Here is a 21,476-nt window from a genome sequence, read left to right as displayed (position 1 = left end):
GAGGTGGGAAAGTGTTACAATATTTATCAAAAGAAAGCTGATAAAGCTAGAAATGTGAAATTACAGTGGATCTGTCATCCTTCATGAAACACTTGGTGGACACAGGATGGCAATGACCTTGCTTGCAAAGTGCAACACATACAGAGTAGGGCCACTTCATTCTCATGCAGGCCTAGAATGAAATGACAGTGACCTAAGCTTGAATATGAATATACAATATGAATAACACCTATAATTACTGCTGGTATGCAAATAAGCTTGTAGAAGTAAACATTAAATAGTTCATGTCACACAGGGCTATCTCATATACTGCAATTACTGTGGTGCGGTGTGCGTCCAGCAACTTCCTGCTCAAATCCATGCTGGAATGTTTTGTCTCTAGGCCTCTATCCTTCATCACTAAATGTTCACTAATCCAGCTTTGGAATTCATATTGATGAACTTTCCAAAATGTATCTAGAAGACAAGCCTAACTTTTCAGTACTTTGCTAGAGAGGAAGGTTCAGCAGCCTTTTATACATCTTATTTCTAGTCTTTTGCTGAGCAACAAACTCAGAAACGCTCATAGGTTAGGGAAAAAAACTGGTCTGACAAGTTAGCAATGAAAGGAAGGACTGAACCTGTTTGTACTGAGGGTGATGCTGACAATCAGAAGGTATTTCATCTTTCTGTGCCTTTTAATAAAAAGAACTAAATGAAAATGAAAGTTAGGAATGTTCATTCATTCACCTGTTGCCTAACAACTTTCTCTTTTGATAAAGGCCTCACATTATGCCTGAGCTCAAAGCACAGAAAAATGCTTGAGCCTGCCTCTTGTGAAGCAACTGAGGCAAAGAGCCTGAAGAAACCACAGGCTGCAGCTGCAGACTGGTGTGGGAAAGAATGAGATTTGAGGTGTGAGGAGGTTGACTAGAGAGATGGGGGTTGGACCCAAGAGGTAAAGAGGGCTGAGAGGCAGATTGGAGAATCTGTGGCTAAGCACATGAATGGGCACCACTGTGTGTAAGGAAAGAAGGAAAAGACCAGCTGTGGCAAAGGTGTAAACAAAGCAAGCTGCAATGGGAAGCCAACAGGGAATGCATGTGTAAAATCTGCCACTGCTGTTAACTGTCCCTTTAGCTCAGCTAGAGAGGACCATGCTATGATAAAGAGATCCAGGACTCTAGAGTGACTTGCAGGGATATCAGTGTCACACAAGATCTCTCTTCCATTTTATTTATGAGCCTTTTAGAGCGATGGTAGGCAGGAACTATAATAAAATTATACATATTACAGTGCCAAGAACTCATAGCAAAATAGATTACAGTAGCACTGTTAGTTCTTCAGTTCACGTGCTTTGTATCTTTAATAACTTACAAGTCCTTGCATAGTTCTGAGCTGCTTTGGGATGAATCAGGGTTCTATAGTGAAGTAGGCTCTTCTAGATCTCCACATATTGATAAACTGCAGGTAATAACTAAGGTAGAGATTCCTGGAACTGATAGAAAAGCCAGATCCACTTAAGAGCTGAGATCTGAATTATCTAAGTGCCATTACTAAAGTCATCGTGTGGTGATAGGCAAACCACACAGTCAATGATTTATGGTCACTTACATGTACCTCATTTTCAGGGGGCCCAAGCTGATACTCAAGGGTTAGATGCAGTGAAATGCTGAAGCTGAGGACAAAAGACAGCCATAGTAGTAAGATATAGTTTCACTTGAGTATTTTTATAAAACATTCATAGTAAACCCCAGTATAAATTAAAAAGCAGTATCAGCTATCAGCACTTTTAAAAGATGGATACTATTTTTTTTTGCTACACCAAAACCAGAAAGTAGCCAGAATCAAAAAGTCTCTTTTGTACATATTACTGCTGTGAATTCAGTGGATTTCAAGGAGCAAAGTGACTAACTTCAGTAACTGATTAACATCACTCAGGTGATCCAATTGCTCCAGATATTTAACTTGCTGCCTATTAAGGAAATAATGTCATAAACTCCCAGTTACTGTAGTCAACCTTAATTTAGTGTTTTAATATGAAGATGAAATGGTAAGTATTCTGAAATAATTATAATCATACATCAGGAGACTTTTTTTTCCCTTCTGTATCTCATTTCCCTTCACCTTCTGGTGGTATAACAAAAATAAAGTAAATCTTGATTATCACATAGGTAAATGTTGCTATAAAAAGTGCTATCAAAGAGCTGAAGAGGAAATAATTTACTCTAGGGAGTAAACAGGGCCTGGGACCACACATTGAACTGTGAGGGAAAACAGAAGTATGTCTGTACTACCTGTCTTACCTGCGAATGAAAGAGCAGACAGCCCAGTAAATGTAGCATAATGCACACACAGAAGTTGTACAATCTTACTTTCAGCTTTCTAATGTTTCAATCTTTGAAGTCCCCTGCACTTTTCAACATTCTTTGAATGCTATGTCACTGTAATTACTGTGTTTGCAAAGTGAGATGTGCTTTTTCGGATGGGGTTATTCACTACCAGCTCAGAGCGGGAAGAGAGAGGCTCTGGGAAAGAACAAAAAGCTGCAGGATTGTAGCTTACCTGTTCAGATCTCTTGCACACGTGGCTGGAAGATTTTTCTCCAAAAATGTTCATTCCAGGAGAATATCTTCACCTGTCTGAGAAGAAGAAAAGAGCTGCTGTAACAGCTTATTCCTGAGTAGTTGCCTGTCCAGTTTGTAACCTTGGGCAGGGGCATGGTGAAGGCATACCCAGCTCAAGAGGGAAGCAAATGTGACTTGCACAAGAGTGACCACTGGTGGGAGAAAAAACCCTTATGGTTTTGAGACAGCTTTGGTGCAGTGTGTTTATATCACGGTTAGGCAAAGACGCAGGGTTTGTGCTTGGGTTTTGCAGAAAAAAAAAGAGACAAAACCACAGGAAGAAATGGAGAGGAAAAGGAAACAAGTAAACAAATGCGGTTTTACAGAAAGCAAGGGACAATTTATCCTCAGCACAGCAAGCAAAAACTTGGAAAACATTTGGAAAAGTCAGAAAACAAGTTAAAGTTGGTTGGCAGACTCTGGCAGAGCTGACAGCTAAAACTACCCCTGGCATGCTGACAACAGTGTGGCATCAATCTGTGTGTAACAACCTATCCTTGAAAAGCTCCATCCTGGATTTGAGCTAGCACTTCCTAACCTTTTCTATACCCATCCTCCAAACTGCAGTGCAAAAAAAACAAACCCCAACAAGCTTTCAGATATGGCTTTTAACTCACTGATTTACCTCACAGGAGCACCTCTGAGCACCTTCACGGCAGCAGCCTCCAGCCATGCTCCCTCAGAGGCCTGGCTGCCTCTCAGGCCTTGGCTCCCTCTCTCCGGCCTTATTGGCTGGCAGAGGCCTCCTGTCCCCAGATCCCCACTCATCATAGAATAGTCTGGGTTGGAAGAGACCTCCAGAGGTCATCAAGCCCAATTTCCCTCCCCCAGATCAGCAGGGACATCCTCAGGTTGCCCAGAGCCCTGTCGGACCTCACCTTCATTACCTCCGGGGAACAGGCCTCAGGCACCTCCCTGACAGACCTGTTGCAGTGCTGTCACCCTCACAGCAAAGCATTTGCTCCTAACATCCAATCTAAATCGGATCTGCTCTAGTTTGAAGCCAGTGCCCCTCCTCCTGTCACAGCAGGCCTTTGTAAACAGTTTCTTGGTCCTTCATGTAGGCCCCCTTCAGGGGAGCCCTTCCTCAAGGGCCCTGCCTCAGGGCCGGCAGGCTGGGGAGCGTCTCAGGCAGAAGCTGCTCTGCCTCCGTCGTTCTGGACAGGCAGAGCTGAAGACAGCTGCTTAGCAGTTGCTCATCCCCTCACTCGGGGGTCTCACACCTCACCCGTTGTGCTCGTTTGAGGCTAACTGGAATATTCTAAGGAGAGAAACTGGATGATGGGCTGTGAAAAGGAAGCAATGGTGGTGGTGGCTGCTGCACTCACAGGCTCGGCCGAGGTGTGCACAAGCGAGGGCACAAACACAGGTAAGGCAGAGTGTGTGAGAGCCTCTGTCAGAGCTGGCGTCTGTGGTTTTCTCCCTGGGCTTCTGCTGTGTAAATCAACTAATTCTGCTTCTAACCTCCCTGGCTGAGCCTCCAAACTCACCTTGCATGCAAGGCAGACTCTGGGATAAGGCAGAGGGCTGGAAAGCAGGTGGAAGGGCAGTTGGGAGCCCCTCCTGGGATCTCCGATTTCTGGGAGGGCTGCTGTGTTTCTGTATTGCCTTTAACCTGTATTTTTTTTATATAGCTGTGTATATTTGTAATATATTGTAAATACCTGCTTGTATATTGTGCTAAGCTGTGAATAGAAAGCTTCATTCCTTAATTCCCAGCAGGCTGAGTGATTTCAGAAGAGTGGGGGAGCAGGTAGCTCCCAAACCATCACAGCCATGTTCCCGCTTCTTTAAACCCAGGGCTCCTTTCACAGAAGCACAGAGCTTTAGAGGTTGGAAGGGACTTGCAGAATCATTGAGTCTAACCCCCCTGCCAAAGCAGGATCACCCAGGGTAATTCACACTGGAATGCATCCAGGTGGGGTTTGAACGTCCCCAGAGAAGGAGGCTCCACAACCTCTCTAAGCAGCCTGTTCCAGTGCCCTCCTCACTGTAAAGAAGTTTCTCCTCATGTTGAGGTGAAACCTTCTCTGTTCCAGTTTGTAGCTCTTGCTCCTTGTCTTATTGCTGCTGACCACCAGAAAGAGCTTGGCCCCAGCCACTTGACACCCACCCCTCAGATGTTTGTACACATTGATCAGATCCCCTCTCAGCCCTCTCTTCTCCAGACTAAACAGCCCCAGGTTTCTCACTCTCTCTTCACAGGAGAGACACTTAAGTCCCCCAGTTATCCTTAGGGCACTCTGCTGTATTCTTTCCAGCAGGCCCCTCTCTCTCTTGAGCTGGGGAGCCCAAAATTTCAGTCCCCTAAAGCAATGTTGTGGCAGGAAGATGAGAAGCATTGCGACAACATGCTTATTAATATATCAGACTGATTTAAGCTTCCCAGAGACTCAAAACCTAACAAAACAATAGAATAACAGGATGCCTCCCCCTCTGCTCCACTTTGGAAAGAAAAGAATTAGATGGAGAGAGTGAAAAGGAATAAAACACCCAAAGAACAGTCTTGCTTCGATTTGGGAGTTGAAAGAAAAACTTTAACAATGAATAAAAGGTATTTAAGGTAGTAGAGTTAGAAAAAGGTATAGGGAAGGGGAATCGAGATACAAATATATATACAACCAGACTGATGGCAGATTGAGGAGGAGGAGGTGGTCTCACCATGTGGTAGGATGGCCATATGGAATAAACCAGGAGCAGCAGAAACAAAGGGTGGTGCTATCAGGCAGGCAGGGAGAGCAAAGAGAGAGAGAAAAGAGGAAGTTCCTCTGCCTTTTTAGGGGGTATAGACAGGAAGTGGGAGTGGGCTAATCACTGCACCTGGGGTCAGGTTCAGACCACTCCCAGGAGGGTTAACCCTTTACAATGCTGTAGGGTTACTAATATAAGGAGGGGGATCTCTAATTAATGCTTATAAATATCTAAAGGGTGAGAGTAAGATGGATGGAGATAGGCTCCTCTCAGGGGTGTCCAGTGACAAGGCAAATGGCAGTGGACACAAAGCAGAACATGAGATAGGATTCACAGTATCACAGTATCACCAAGGTTGGAAGAGACCTCACAGATCATCAAGTCCAACCCTTTACCACAGAGCTCAAGGCTAGACCATGGCACCAACTGCCACGTCCAACCTTGCCTTGAACAGCCCCAGGGATGGCGACTCCACCACCTCCCCGGGCAGCCCATTCCAGTGTCCAATGACTCTCTCAGTGAAGAACTTTCTCCTCACCTCCAGCCTAAATCTCCCCTGGCGTAGCTTGAGGCTGTGTCCTCTTGTTCTGGAGCTGGCCACCTGAGAGAAGAGAGCAACCTCCTCCTGGCCACAACCTCCCCTCAGGTAGTTGCAGACAGCAATAAGGTCTCCCCTGAGCCTCCTCTTCTCCAGGCTAACCAATCCCAGCTCCCTCAGCCTCTCCTCGTAGGGCTGTGCTCAAGGCCTCTCCCCAGCCTCGTTGCCCTTCTCTGGACACGCTCAAGCATCTCAATGTCCCTCCTAAACTGAGGGGCCCAGAACTGAACACTGGATAGGCCCCAAAGAAACCTTCTGTCCTTATAAGTCATTAGTGTGATTCTCAGAAGGTCCCCTGTAGTTTTCTGGTGACATGCAGGCTCTTGAATGTTTCTGATGTAGGAAACAGAAGGTTGCCTGAGTAAATCTTAGGCCCAGCAGTAGTCATTTCTACATCACATAGTAGTTCAAGGCACATACCTGCGCACTGTGTTACACTGCTATGTGTTGTTGCATGAAGGCATATACATGAATGCCATGACACTGTCTCTTTGTGAAATTTGCAGCTGCCAAGGCATCCCTACCTCCATACAGCTGTATGGGCTTGCTCTACCTCTTAGCAAATTATAGAATCACAGAATGGTTTAGGTTGGAAGGGACCTCAAAGCTCATTCACTTCCAAATCCCTGCCATAGACAGGGACACCTCCCACTAGAACAGGTCACTCAAGGCCTCATCCAACCTGGCCTTCAACTTTAGCCACAAGAAAAGTGGGTTTAGAAAGTTGTTTTCATACAATGATCTCACATAATGCCACATAAGATGCCATAGAAGTTATACTTTCTGCTTTATTACTAAACCTCCAAAATGGTTTTCTGCTTTGAGACCCTTCAAGTGTACTCAGCTGATGTGTACTTACACAGTTCTTGGGGTTCTAAGACCCCTCTGTGTTTAAATGGCTGATACACAGACAGCCTAAGTTGTCAGTCACTCTCTCCATGTCTGCTATCTATTGCTTGAGAGACTCACCTCCATACACATGTTTACATAATACTTGATGAATGAAAAAACAAACAGAGGCCTTATTTATGCCTGGATTCATTCAAAACAATGAAATGTACAGAGTCAGGAGTCATAGAATCATAGAATGGTTTAGGTTGGAAGGGAACTCAAAGATCATCCAATTTCAAACTCCCACCATAGCCAGGGACACCTCCCATTAGAACAGGTTCCTCCAGGCCTCATCCAACTTAGTCCTGAACACCTCTAGGGAGGTTGTGGAGCACAGAATCACTGAATCTAAGATCGTATTTGGTGATTTTGTGCTCCACAACCTCCCTGGGCAACCTGTGCCAGTGTCTCATCACCCTCACTGCAAAGAACTTCTTCCTAACATCCAGTTTCAACCTCCCCTCTGCCAGTTTAAACCCATTACCCCTCGTCCTGTCATGACAAGACCTTGTCAATAGTCCCTCCACAGCCTTCCTGTAGGCCCCCTTCAGATACTGGAAGGCCACTATAAGGTCTTCTTGAAGCCTTCTCTTCTGCAGGCTGAAGAGCCCCAACTCTTGTAGCCTGTCCTCTTAGCAGAGTTGCTCCATCCCTCTGTGTGTTGCATTTCTAGCAAACAACTTAAATAATTATTTCAGAGATATTGCTTAAAGACAAAAAAACTCTTACATGCTGTCACCAGCCCAGCAGACCACAGCCTTTAGACTCTTAGCTGCTGTGTCTCTAGTCACTGTATTACATGTATTGAAGCATTTATCAGAAAAAAAAGATTACTTTTCTTTCCAGTTTCTCATGTGCTAAAGCCATGTGAATAGTGGGTCTGTTTGGTTCCCAACTGCAAAAACAAATAAAAATTCCATCTTTAACACTTAGGAAACTGCCTATTTTTAGTTTGGTTTCCTATGGAAACAAGGCATCTGTGATCAGGCTGTGTCTGTGCATGTATCTGTCCTTGTGTACCCCCTAATAATTTTTTCATCTTGTGATCTTTTACCATCAAGTGTGACAAAACGACAGAAGTTTCGAGGTAGCTGAATTCTAATGAATTTTATGAGAACAAGTGGCCAGAGAGATGAACAAAAAAAGTGCAGCATTGCCCAGCTGAGGGAAGTCTGCAGCATGAACTTACATTTTATGAGGCTCCAGAGAATCTCTGGAGGTGAGGGCTGCAGTATATAACACTACTATTAAAAAAACCCTTCAATTCAAGGTCACACTTTTATGCACCTCAAATTCAGAAGACACCAGGTTTAATTCATCCCACTGCTCACAGTAGTATTTGTTTAACACTTGCAGAGTCCTCCCTACGACCCTCAGTCAAAAGATTAGAATCCATTCTCTGCTTTCCTGGCACGCAGCAAAGAATCCAGTCCCAGATGCTTTCAAATTTGACATATCATTTGGGTCAGAGGATCAGGGTCATGTGGTACTAATCTGTGGAACCAAAACTCCCCAAATGATGTGGACTTCTGCATCAGAAAGCTTCAGGGAACACCTGGACACAAGATGTCTTTAGGAATTAACCAATGAGTCCTGCAAGAAGAAGATAATGTAGGACTGTACAGGGTTAACCCTCCTGGGGGAGTCATCTTGAATCTTTTGACCTCTCCCCAGGCATGGGTCTGAACACTACCAGGTGATGGTTAATCCACTCCCCCTTCCTGTCTAAGATCCATAAAAGCAGGGGGACTTCCTGGTTGTCTTGCTCCCTTACTGCCTGCCAGCATCACCATTCCTGTTTTTCTGCTGCTCTTTGTATTACCACATGACCATCATTACCACAAGGTGTACAAAATCCATTGCCATCAAATCTGGTTGCATATTTACATATTTTGTATCTTGTTTTCCCTTCCCTATGTTTTTTTGTAGCTTCCCTACTTCATATACCTTGTATTCACTGTTACATTTTTCTTCTTTCACCTTCCAAATTGTAGTGAGATTATTTATTTGGGTCTGCATCCTCTCTCCATCCAATTCCTTTTCTTTTGGGGAAAAAAGGGGGAAGAGGGAAGGGCATCCTAAAAATTATTGGTTCTCTCAACTATGTTTGATTTCTGGGAGATTTAAATTAGAACTGAGACAAGGACTGAGCTCTTCATTTTAAACTGGAATTAAATTAAGTCAGCATATTAAGAAACATATATTAAAGAGTTTGGTTATTGGGAGAACCAAGAGAAGAAATGGAAGCAGTAACAAGATGTGATGCAGGGAAGGGACACTGGTTTAGATTATTGTATTCTTTTCTATTTTATTGTGTTTGTTTTTTGTTTGGTTTTCTTTTCTTTTCTTTTTTTTTTTTTTTTAAATCCATCCCTTGCTATGTCTTCAGCCTTCTTAAAATTGTCCAGAGCTGTAAAACAAGCACCTGAAAGAAGCATCTTTTGGGGCAAGGGATCATACATTACAAGATCTTGTCAATAGTCCCTCCTCAGCCTTCCTGTAGATTCCCTTCAGATATTGAAAGGCTCCTTGAAGCCTTCTCTTCTGCAGGCTGAAGAGTCCCAACTCTTATAGCCTGTCCTCATAGCAGAGGTGCTCCAGTCCTCTAATCATCTTTGTGGCCCTCCTCTGAACTTGCTCTGAAAACTGGAATGGAATAGAGAGTAGTTAGTGCTACATATGCAAAGTTTACTTAGATTGCAGATTAGAGGTGTTCTGGTTGACTTGGTCCAAGCTAACAGTAGAACTGGAGTCATTGAGGTTGAAGGTCAAGATGTTCTTATCTTTCTGAGTGGGATCTGTCTTTACATCTATACTTCTTCAATTTTGGGTCCAAATTAATAAGCTTTATCTGTGAAAGTGCTGCACAGAAAATGTACTGGCCCAAGCTGATGCTTGCCTGGGGCTCGTTGCACTGTTCTCTATTGTTCAATGAAACACATACAAGGCACTTGAAGAGCTGTGACTGTAGATAGGGTGTTACTAGGGAAGCTAGCAAGGCTAGCAAACTGGGGAGAACTGCAGCTTCTACTTTCCCTGGAGACCAAATGTTTTTCAAACCCTGCTAAGGTCTGCAGAAAAATCTCAGCTGATTTGTGTTTTTTTCCACTTTCTAGGCTTATGAAAGCTCAAAATCCCCAGAGACAAATAAGCTTTTCATTATGGAAGTGGTCTTGCTACCAAGAAGACATCCTGGCTGTAGAGATGCTTCCCTACAGTTCTGACAGTAGTCTTGCCTCCTTTTTGTGGTGGACAGAGAACCTTGGGTGAATGGAGATAATGAGAATATTTATCTTCACCAGAGTGTGGTGAGGAGGAGGTCTCATAAAGTAGAGTAATGCTACAGTTGCCACTTTCTACCACATGGCAGTTCTCTTCTAACCCAAACCATTCTATGATTCTATGTTGCTTCATCCCCTTCTAGTAATGTGTTACCAAAACCAGTTACGCTGCTTTTTTTGCTATTGTATGGACATTACAATTAGAGGTTTCCTAAGTTCTGATCTTTATTTGGAGAACTAGTGGAAGCCTTTGGGAAACAAAAATAGGTAGTCATATTTCTGAGACCATTTGCCTGGCACTGAAAGGTAATATCTTTTAGTTGCAGAGTTGCTTTTTCCTTCTAATTTCCACAACAGTTACCGTAATTCATTTTAAAAAGAGTTTGGAAAGCAGTGGATATAATTAATGTATTGATCTAGTTTTCCATTATGTTGTTATCACAGGTGAAAAATGTGCTTTTGATGAAATTGTTGATTAAAACTACCAAAAAAATCCATTATATCTAGCTTACTTTTCCTTACCTAATGAAGCAGATGGATATAAAATGAAGGAATGCCATATTGACCTTTAGGAGAAATATATATGGCATATAACTTGATATCTACAAGATAATTAATACTAATCTGACCTTTTTAGTTTCTGGGCTAGAGTTTTGTTACTAATAGCAGCTACCTAATATGTTGCATGTTTTCACTGAACAGGTCGTGCACTGGCTAAGAGAAGGAAAATGTGGATTAGCTGAAGCTGTTACCAGCATCTCCTTGTTTCCAGCACAAGACAGACACAACTCCATCTTCCTTCTCAACTTTCTCATACACTTTGGTAGGTCAGGAATGTGCATAATGCTTCTTCTCTGGGCAATATGTTTTAAAGAAGGAACAGCAGACTGCTGACCAATGTGAGAAAGTGTAGAAATAGTTAAACTAGCTAAGGCAATTCTGTTACTACATCTGCGACTTACTACTACTATCTCTGCAGCAAAATACTCTCCATGGGAGGATGATACAGACAAACCCTTATCCTTCCCTTGCTCAAAGCATGTCCAGCTTTCCTGCTTATCTGAGCAATAACTACTCTCATTCTACCATGCTGCTTTGTTTTCACATGGCATCGCTCCCCTTTGTGCTGTGAGTGCCACAAGGCTGACCTCAGACTCTTCTGTACGTGCAGAATGCTGCATAACAACACAAGAAGGCTCCACATTTCCAAACCCAAATGTATTCTGCGCTACGAGCACTGGTTGGCGCTGAGCTGTGACTGCAGCCGGCGCTCCAGCCATTCTCATTCAGGCTGAATCCTTGGGTGCCTTCACTCTCTCAACCCCTGCTCCTCCCTTCAAATTTTAGACAGGCTGTTATCAGCAGTTTTCTGCCTGCTATACAGACCAAATGGAAAGGCTCCCCTTTCTCAGGATCACCACCTATAACAAGTTTCTCAGCTTCAGATTTCTTCCCTGTTTCTTTCTTGCCCATACTTCAGAGCATTACCAGGTGCTCCTTTCCAGAGTCTGACTTCTCCCTTAAAGGCCTATTAAATTCTATCTTTTCTCCTCCTCCCATGACTTATCTTATGAATATCCATCCACCCTTTCTCAGTGTCAGTTTCTTGCTTTTTATCATCTACTTATTTCGTACTTTGCCTAATATTCCATCCTAGAGCATTCTGATCCCTTTGGGTTCAAGAGCACTGCCCTTCTCTCAGCTCTTCCAAGCTTATTTATATATACATACACATATATAGATATATATACACATAAATATATACATATATATATTCCCAAGACTAAATCATTATGCAAACTGTGTATGTTCAATCCACAAATTAAATATTATTGAGACTATTTTTATATTTCTTTCTCTTTACAGTCAGCAGCTTAATCATCTCTTCTTCCAAAGCTGCTTGCAACATTTTTTCTAGCTAATATAAATAATGTAAATAATTCATGTATTTAGTAATGATAAATATTCATTTTTCACTTGAACCAGACAGTGGTCGTCTAGATTAAATTAAACTGCTTTGGATTCAACAGCTGGCAATCTACCCATGCCAAATAAAGAATTTTAGTCATACTTAAAGTATGTAACTACCAGAAATGGGAGATGAGGAGGAGAGGAAATGGACTCTCTTACCCAAACATATAACACATCTGTCTATTGACTGTGCTCTCTACAGACTTTGCTACAAGCAAATATATTTATTCCTGGTACAGACTAAATGGGTGCTGAAAGGAAGAATACAGTTTGCATACTTTATGAGCACAGATAGCTATGTCAGAATCTCTTAGTGGTTCTGGAGTTGAATTCTTAGTGAGTCATGCTCCTCTTGCCTGGGGAAGCTCGGTAATTTTGGGTGCCATTGGAAAACAAACCACAGTAAGAAAGGGGTAATGAAAATAGATCCCTTCCCCTGATTAAGCAAGGTCTTTCTATGTAGTTTTAAACTCTGAAATTACAGTTTCATTTGTCCATAATTTTTATTATTAATGAGATCCAGGAGCTTTGTAAGCATGGGAAAGGAGTGAATTTTAAATATGGGAGAGATTCAGGGAGTCTCCTTTGAACATTTGGTGAAATGATTGTTTCCTTCCTCCCTTTTTCATTCAATCATGCAAATATGGTACCAGGGTAGTAGGAAAAGTACAAAACAGCTCATGTTTTCTTTGTTTCCTTGATGTTCAGCTGCCTTCTAGAACCATGAAATAGCTATTGGGCAGAAGGGCTGGGAGCTGGCACATGCTTTCTTGCTCAGGAAATGGGAGTGCACACAGTTATAACTGTTCTGAGGGCTCTGCATAAACCAGAAACATCCAGAAGTCCAAAAACTTACTTCCTGACCAGATGAGGTAGAACCACCAGCCTTTAACAAATCGCAGGCAATGAGCTCTGCAGAACAGGATAGAGAGATGTCTCCAAACAGTTGCTAAAATGCCATTTACATCTTCATGGATAAAGAGGTAATTTTTTAAAATCAATCTGAGATAAAACCATGTTAAAATCCCACTGAAGACAAAGCAGTTGGATTTTAACAAGCATTATGTAGTCAGTGGTAATGAGCTTATTAAGAGTTTCTTAGCCAGGTAACTTGAATTAAATTTATATGAACTGAATTATGGTACTGGTTATTGGGCTAAAGACAGAGTGTGTGTCTTTCTGCTCAGATGAGGCTATTCTGAACTGGACCTGTCAAGTGTGAATGCAAGGTCAAAAGTAAGTGGTTTAGGGAGCCAAATTTTGTAGTGAGTTTTCCCTGATTTTCTAGAGGTAGAGATACAAATAATGTGATGCTTTGGGTTTGGGAGGGCCACAAAGATGATCAGGGGGCTGAAGCAGCTCTACTATGAGGACAGGCTACAAGAGTTGGGGCTCTGCAGTCTGCAGAAGAGAAGGCTTTGAGGAGACCTTAGAGTGGCCTTCCAGTATCTGAAAGGGGTCTACAGGAAGGCTGGGGAGGGACTATAGACAAGGTCTTGTACTGACAGGACAAGGGGTAATGGGTTTAAACTGGAAGATGAGAGAGTCAAACTAGATGTTAGGAAAGGGTTCTTGACAGGGAGGGTGGTGAGACACTGGCACAGGTCACCCAGGGAGGTTTGGCTGCTCCCTCCCTGGAGGTGTTCCAGGCCAGGTGGGCTGAGGTCTTGAGTGAGCTGTTCTAGTGGGAGGTGTCCTTGCCTATGGCAGGGTGTTGGAACCGTCTGATCTCTGAGGTGACTTCAAACCTAAACCATTCTATGATTCTAAGATGGAGGGAATTAAGAGCTTTGGGTCCATGGTTTCCCTGAGAGGCTTCCCCACTTTGCTGGCAGCAGCATCTTAAGTCATAGAAGCATTAATAAAGCCCTTGTACTTTCATCTTTACATGCTTCTGTATTCTTTCCAGCACTGAGCAGAATTTAAGGCAAGTAGGATGTGCCAGCACTGGGAGGCAAACACTGAGATGGCCAGTGGAAATATTCTTCTTATGCATGCTCCCTGTAAGACATAAAACAGTGCTACAGGCTGGTGACAGAGTAGCTGGAGAGCAGCCAGGAAGAAAGGGACCTGGGGGTACTGATACATAGTAGGCTGAACATGAGCTAGCAGTGTGCCCAGGTGGGCAAGAGAGCCAATGGCATCCTGGCCTGTATTGGGAACAGTGTGGCCGGTAGGACGAGGGAGGTTATTCTTCCCCTGTACTCAGCACTGGTCAGGCCACACCTTGAGTACTGTGTCCAGTTCTGGGCTCCTCAATTTGAGAGTGATGTTGAGATGCTGGAATATGTCTAGAAAAGGGTGACAAAGCTGGTGAGGAGCCTGGAACACAAACCCTATGAGGAGAGGCTGAGGGAGCTGGGGGTGTGCAACCTGCAGAAGAGGAGGCTCAGGGCAGACCTCATTGCTGTCTACAACTACCTGAAGTGAGGTTTTAGCCAAGTGGGGTTGTTCTCTTCTGCCAGGCAAGCAGCAACAGAAGAAGGGGACACAGCCTCAAGTTGTGCCAGGGGAAGTCTAGGCTGGATGTTAGGAGGAAGTTGTTGGCAGAGAATGTGATTGGCATTGGAATGGGCTGCCCAGGGAGGTGGAGGAGTCACTGTGCAAGGAGGTGTTCAAGCCAAGCCTGGATGAGGCACTTAATGCCATGGTCTGGTTGATTGGCTAGGGCTGGGTGCTAGGTTGGACTGGCTGAGCTTGGAGGTCTCTTCCAACCTGATTGATTCTATGATTTGCAGATAGGCTGTCTGGAATCACAGCCATGCCTCTGCCTGGTGTTATTTCCTCATTTGTTGTTTTCTCCATCTGCTCATTTATTTTCCTGGTTATGGTTGTCTTCTCTCTGTCTCCATTTCCCCCTGCTCATTTGTTTAAGTAGGAATAGCCTTCCCTCCAGCAACTGTGTAATATTCTTTCTCTTTTATGTATATCTATTTGGTTTGCAAATAGGTAGCTTAAAAAGCTGAGACAAGACCAAGAAACCATTGTGAAAATCCATCATATTCTTCATGTATTTAGACTATATTCCTGCAGATTTTCTCATGCATGGCTGGGAGATAAGGCCTGGCTCACCAATACTGTGTGCCGACTTGTTTTCACCCCAAACATAGATTTTGACAATTATTTCAGGATTCTCCCTTAAAAAAAGGATTCTCAGCCTTTCCATGGACCCACTGTTTGACCTCTGGCCAGCTCAGCTACCTTTCTTCTCCTCTCTCTCATCTGTCCAATCTTTTTGGACTTTAAGCTCTTGAGAGCAGCCATTGTCTCTTAAAGCATATTTGTTTTGTACAGTACCTAGCACTGTGGGGCTCCTGCCTCAGTTGGAACCGCTGGGTGTGACTGTAATGTAAATACTGAGTAATAATAATGGCATATGTGGGGGTGTAGAAACAAGGAGAGAGAGAAAAATATTTCCCCCATTCTTGTCTGCTTTTTGTTGTTGTTCTATTTCCTATTCACAGAAAGCATACAATACTGATTAATGAAAAATTTCTGGCTCCAGTTCAGTATCTGGCTTCAGTACATTTGCTATTTGATATCTGAGATATGTACAACATGTTCACAGTGAATTCTCCAACTGAAAACAGTAGAGTTCAAACCAAGTCAATTAATTCACAGAGTGAATGGATTCAAGCCCAGATTCTCGTGCCTTGTGGAGGCCTCTTTGAGTCTCCTGCCAAAAGATATCTGTTTATAAATGCAGTAAACGTAACTATTTGATACTTATAGCTCCTACAGCCTTATGTGATTTTTTTCCTTGTTATGGCTGATCTCTGATAATTGAGTTACATTTTGCAGACATTTCAGGCATTCTCTGTCTCTCTGTGCTTTCTTCCCCCCCTGGCGCTACAGCTCAGCCAGTGTTTTGGACAGTTTCACATTTCCTTTCTCTTTGTTGCCTTGGATATTCTGGTGAACTGCATCCAAAATCCATACATCCTTCTAGCCAGGCTCTGTCTTAAACCTGCTTTGTGGGTCATGCCTGTGAGCAACCTTACCATTTTTGTGGCAGGAGAGGAGAGAGAAAACCTCACAATGAAAACAACCATTGTGTTCTTCATTGATGATCCGAGAACATTAATAATACATCTTTCTGGAGTACTAACAGTCATGCATTTAGCCAACTGATGTATGCAGTGCAGTAGGCATGCCTGAAAAACATTCATTGCTCATGTGTATGGCAGGTAACTTTATAAACCCAAACAGAAAAAAAGCCATATGTGAGGAACATCTTTATCCATGTGAAAAATTCACTGGTGGGGGGGGAAATTTGGCCATGAGATAAGGGTTAGCTTTAATTTCAGGATATCTATCTTTTATTCTTCAAATTTTATGTTTGTTTTTCATCTCCTTGTGCCCTCTCCTTCCTTTCTGCCTCCCAGTGAGGCTGCCTCAGGGTTCTTCTCACTGTGCCTTCCTCTCTTCTCCTCAGACTCTTTGCCCATTTTTAAATCCAGCCATTCAGCAGATTTGCCTGCTGTCTTTACGCCTGCTATCCTCTGACCTTCTGCTTCTGAACTGTTTTAAATCATCCATCTCAGAGCATGGAATTGTCTTCCTGGCTATTTTGCTGCAACTTAAATGCTTTACAGACAGAAGTTAGCTCCTAACATGTCTTTAATATTTCCCTCATCTCATTTATTCTTTATGATCCTTGGCTGCATCACTCTTTCCTTGCTGCTCAGGTCTGCAGCCTGAGGTGACCAGGTTTGATTCATTCCAGTCTTTGGCCCACAAAATATGGAATTAATTCCTTTCCATCTCATAGACTTCCCATCTATTTGGACCAAAGGAATGACATCAATAAAGATCCTTTTCCTTGCCAATTCCTCAACAAATTCTAATTACTCATCCTATTTTACCTCACCATCCCTACTATTTCATTAATCTTGTGACTCTGTTCTTATCTTTGTCCCTACTGTGTTCTGAAGTCTTCTGCTGCAGCACACATCTATCCCTGCTCCACCATGGCACCTGGACAAGGTGCTCATGAACCAGCATCTCACATGAACAGCTCTGGCTTTTATATTGTTTCTCATCATGCATGGTGCAGTGAGTGTCACAATCTCATTTTGGCTCTCAAATTTCACCTCTGTGAGAACGACAAAATAAAATCAGCAGAAGAGACCTGGAGAGGCAGGATAGCTTAATAATATCCATGTTTTTAAAGTACATTAAAAGTACATACACCATGATGTTACTCCACCACCCCAAGCTCCATGTCTCATTTCTGTTCTAAAAGCCATTACTTGTTTCTTTCTGTGTGTTTCTGCTGCACCCAGCACAATGAAGTCCTGGTCTACTATACAGATGAGTCCAAATCTACTACTACAGATGAGGCACTTAGTGCCATGGTCTAGTTGATTGGATAGGGCTGAGTGCTAGGTTGGACTGGATGATCTTGGAGGTCTCTGCCAATCTGGTTGATTCTATGATTCTCTATCATCATAACTATTGCTGGGAAACAGCTATGATGGGTGAGTGCTCCCTGACACCATGCTGAATCATGACAACTTTTATTTAGCTGCCTGAAGATAAGCAACATGAAGCTGGTACAAATTCAGATTAGAATTATTCTCAGTATTTTCAGACTGGGAATTAGAAGACAGATTGTAGCTGCCAGAAGATCTGGAATGGCCTCACCAAAAGGGTAGTGTTTCAAAAACAACTTAACAGATTAATGAAGAGAAATCATAAACCAGGACATCATGAAGCTTGGTCTGTTTGATTTGCTGATTAATTACTCACAAAAGGGTAATGGAAAGAGATTTGATCAATGAACATGAATTCTGTTCTGTTTATGTGGTATTTAACTAATTCCATCCTTTAGAGCTTCTACTTTCCCCTGAAGCAACAGAACTGGCTTGATAGAAGGTACAGTATGTCACAGACTAGGTGTATCTGGAAGCCTAGTATCTAAATATCTTTTCCTGTTTATAATGGCACATCTTGATTGCTTAGGCAGGACACTGGAACAGGTTGCCCAGAAAGGCTACGGATGCCCCATACCTGGAAAAGTCCAAAGCCAGGTTGAATGGGGCCTTCAGTAACCTTGTCTAGTAGGAGGTGTCCCTGCCCATGGCAGGGGGGTTGAAACTAAATGATCCTTTCCAAACTCAACCATTCTATGATTCTCTGAATGGTGGATTTAGCTCCATAAACTCAGCTAATGGAATCTGGAGTCAGTCCTGCTTCCTCCTGCTCTCACTCGGAGTTAGAGCGGGAGGAAGTTTGCCTGTGGTTTCTGGGAGGCATTTTGTGTCACATAAAATGTGTAACCTGTGATCCATTCTGACTTCAGCACCTGTGCTGGAGTTATCCACATCTGCAGGGACTCTGCAGCAGCCTTGTCACACGACCTTTCCCAGCAGCTTCCACTGCTGTTCACCAGGCATCTCCTGCCTGTGTCTGGAGGCAGTTGGGCTGTGTTTGGCAGATGCTGCTCAGCTGATGGGATCTCTGCAAAGGGTGCTACCACCTTGGGCAGGCAGTAGCACTGCTGTCAGCACTTGCAGGCTGAGCTGTTATTTGTAGTATATTTCGATAAGGAAAGATAGCTGAGGAAATAAGTGTCAAAACTTAAATCATTCCACATTGTAAACTGTTGAACTGCTTTAATCCCACAATAGTTCTGCTTCTTTCAGTTTATTTAAGTTCAGTCACAGCTAGAAAATCAGTTCCTCAGTATTTCTGCAATTGCAAGTAAAACTTGCCAGCAGTCAGAAGGAGGGGAAAAGGTGAAGGTAAAGACTAGAAAATAATGAAATGTCAGCATTACTGTGCTGGTAGCAGATCCCTAGAAAACCATCAAAGAGCAAAAATGATCACGTAAAAGAGGCAGGAATAGCAAATCTAAGAAAGCTCCAGTACTCCCAGGAAGATACAGGAAGAGTTTTGTTAGAAATTCAGAGAAGTCAAGAGCAATTCTTTCTTCCATTTCTCTCTTGAGAACCTTTATTAAGATTATCATTCTAAAGCTGCCACTCCTTGTCTTGAGGAATTCATCTTAAGATAAAACCTTATGTGTACTAATTTAAAGAAAGGCATCCAACAAATTCTTCACTGCATATGTTTTGCATATATATAGGTAGAGTTTCATTCCAGCACTGCTCATGTATAATAGAAAGTGCTTACATAGCAACCTATGATTTCCCTCCTCCAGCTTAGGAAAGCATCAGTATCACGTGGTTGAGGCATCCCACCCCAAAACATGGACATTGAAAAGATGTGAAGCCAAATACCTGGTGGTCAACATCTGACTGAAATGAATGTTCACAAAAACTTCTCAGCAATTTCAAATAAACAAATTGTGGTTTTAGACAAGTTCTGAGCCAGGGGAAGAAAGTTCTACATTCACCCCTTTTTAAGCTGTAAATTAATCATAGCCTCAGAAGCGGCTTCTGTCATGCCACAGGTTTGAAGTCTCCCTCCCCAAATTTTCCTCATACCTTCCCTTCCTTTCATCCTGATGATTAGAGCTTCCCTTGGGATGTCTGCTCCAAGACATGCATATCCAAACAAGCACATTTACTCTAGTTTCTCACAGATCCTCTTTCCTCTCTCAGCCTAGAGCTCCAAAATGCTATTGCTTTAAAAGATCTCCATAAAACCTCTCTGTCCAGCTGCTGCTTTCATGTTTTGCTCATCTCTTTTTCAATACCTTGCTCAGCATTTCTTTTGTCCATTGTTTGATTCTAAAAATTCTCTCTCTGTTAGTGGCTTCTGTCATACTTATGGTAAAGTAATTGCAACTTTGTTCATTGTTGCTCTACTCTCTTCAATGTTTTTAGGGTTCATAAAAGTATGCAGCAACATAAAAAGGAAAAGCTGAAATGAAACAGTCAAATAAAGCTAAGAGTGAGGCTGAGACCTATTTGCAGATGTTCAATAAAGTCAAAAAGAAGCTAATTTGAGAGGATAAATTATTCATAGCTAATTATTTGCTCTTCTTTAATGCTAAATATCCTACTATTCAGCCTCCTGCAGGCAACTCAAGCAGTGATTCCTGAGTTTTTCAACAGCAACCACCACACAGAGTTTTTGAAGTGGTTTAGGTCCCTCCGGGTTGACAGGTGCTACATAAAAAGCAGACAGGATATTGTTATTAAGACTCTTGAGAGTTTGAAGCATAAAGTCCCATAGAATGAGCTGAGATTGTATCTTCAAAACAGACATATTATAGCTTCAATGTGCTCATAGGCTCCAGGCTGTTCTTTTGGCACAGGCTTGAGCAAAGAGGAGTGTGGCAGTTGCTCTGCCCTGGGGCCTTGGTGATTCCAGCTTGGGGCTGCATTGTAGTTCTTCATCTGCACCTAGAGTGCTGTGAGGAGAGAAGCTGAGAACGGATTACTTGTCTGCAGTACACCAAGAGTTTCTGGTTCTCTTATGCACATGCTGACTTTGCTCTTTGCCCAAAGAGCAATGGGTAGGTTTGGGTTCCTGCTCTTTCTCCTTGCTTTCTACCCACCCTAGGGTGCGTGGAAATTGGGCACAAAGCTCTGTTTTCTCACATAAAATGTGAGGTGACAACCTGCAAGATTCTTCTCCAAACACATAGTTCAGTTCTCAAGCTGACCATGGATGGTAATTTTGGCTTTGGATGCTCTGCACTCTGTCCTGTTTTATTCAAGAAATTTTCTACCTCCTTTTTAGCCTGTAATTCAGATCATTCCAAGTCTGGAATATAGTCATCCATTGCTGAACTAAGCTGTATGTATATGTAACATACATTACCAATCCATTAGAATTGTAAATCCAATGTAAAGATTACAGTAGAAAAAGACTTGCTTTCCCTTTTCCTATCCTTTCTTGCCTTTTCTTCCCTCCCCCCCCCTTTTCTCCAAACTGTGTTATTTAAATGAACTCAGACAGCCCAAGTCAGTCCTTTGACAACCTAAGCCCTTCGGTAGTCAGTTCTGCCTGGCACACAGCCACTCACTCCTGCACTTGCCCATAATGAAACCCATTCAAACATATCAGCTCCCTGAGAATGATGTGCCTCAGTCTAAGATTACCATGAAGGAACCTACAAAACAGGCAGCTACAAAATAAGGACTATTTATACATATCATTTTATTTGCATTGTAAAAGGCTCTTCCAACACACAGTGAGTTCCAAGTGATTTCAGGCTGTCTGCTGGAGTGCACTGTACATATTGTATGTGTATTTCTGTGTAGATAGATATGTGCATGCTGCTGGAAGGGTATTAGCTCAGCAACTTCAGAGTCAGAAGAGGCTGTGAGAAGAAGTCGGTGTGTTTATACAGGCAGCGAGTAGTATGTTAAAGGGCTTGTTTTCTGGAAATAAAAGCTTAATTTCATTATCATAATGATGATAACATTCAGGTTTGAATGGTATTAGTTCCTGTTTACATTACTCATGGTGTTGGTCTAAGCTGCATTTGCCATCTAGACATAATGACTATATTTTTTTTTC

The 21,476-nt window shown here is 42.7% G+C and overlaps 1 long non-coding RNA gene across 1 annotated transcript; it reads right to left on the bottom strand.

Moving 5' to 3' along the window:
* Positions 1-1,592: 1,592 nt before the first annotated feature.
* Positions 1,593-5,343, bottom strand: LOC135177820 (uncharacterized). Its single transcript, XR_010303169.1, has 3 exons — positions 5,268-5,343; positions 2,545-2,621; positions 1,593-1,657 (listed from the first exon to the last, which is right to left on the bottom strand). It is a non-coding gene; the product is annotated as an uncharacterized LOC135177820 (long non-coding RNA).
* Between the last annotated feature and the right edge of the window lie 16,133 nt (positions 5,344-21,476).

The sequence above is a fragment of the Pogoniulus pusillus genome, chromosome 8, assembly GCF_015220805.1.
Source record: "Pogoniulus pusillus isolate bPogPus1 chromosome 8, bPogPus1.pri, whole genome shotgun sequence".
In the NCBI taxonomy this organism is placed as follows: Eukaryota; Metazoa; Chordata; class Aves; order Piciformes; family Lybiidae; genus Pogoniulus; species Pogoniulus pusillus.
The sequence above is the reverse complement of the archived record's forward strand: the minus strand, read 5'-3'. Positions and strand labels throughout refer to the sequence as shown.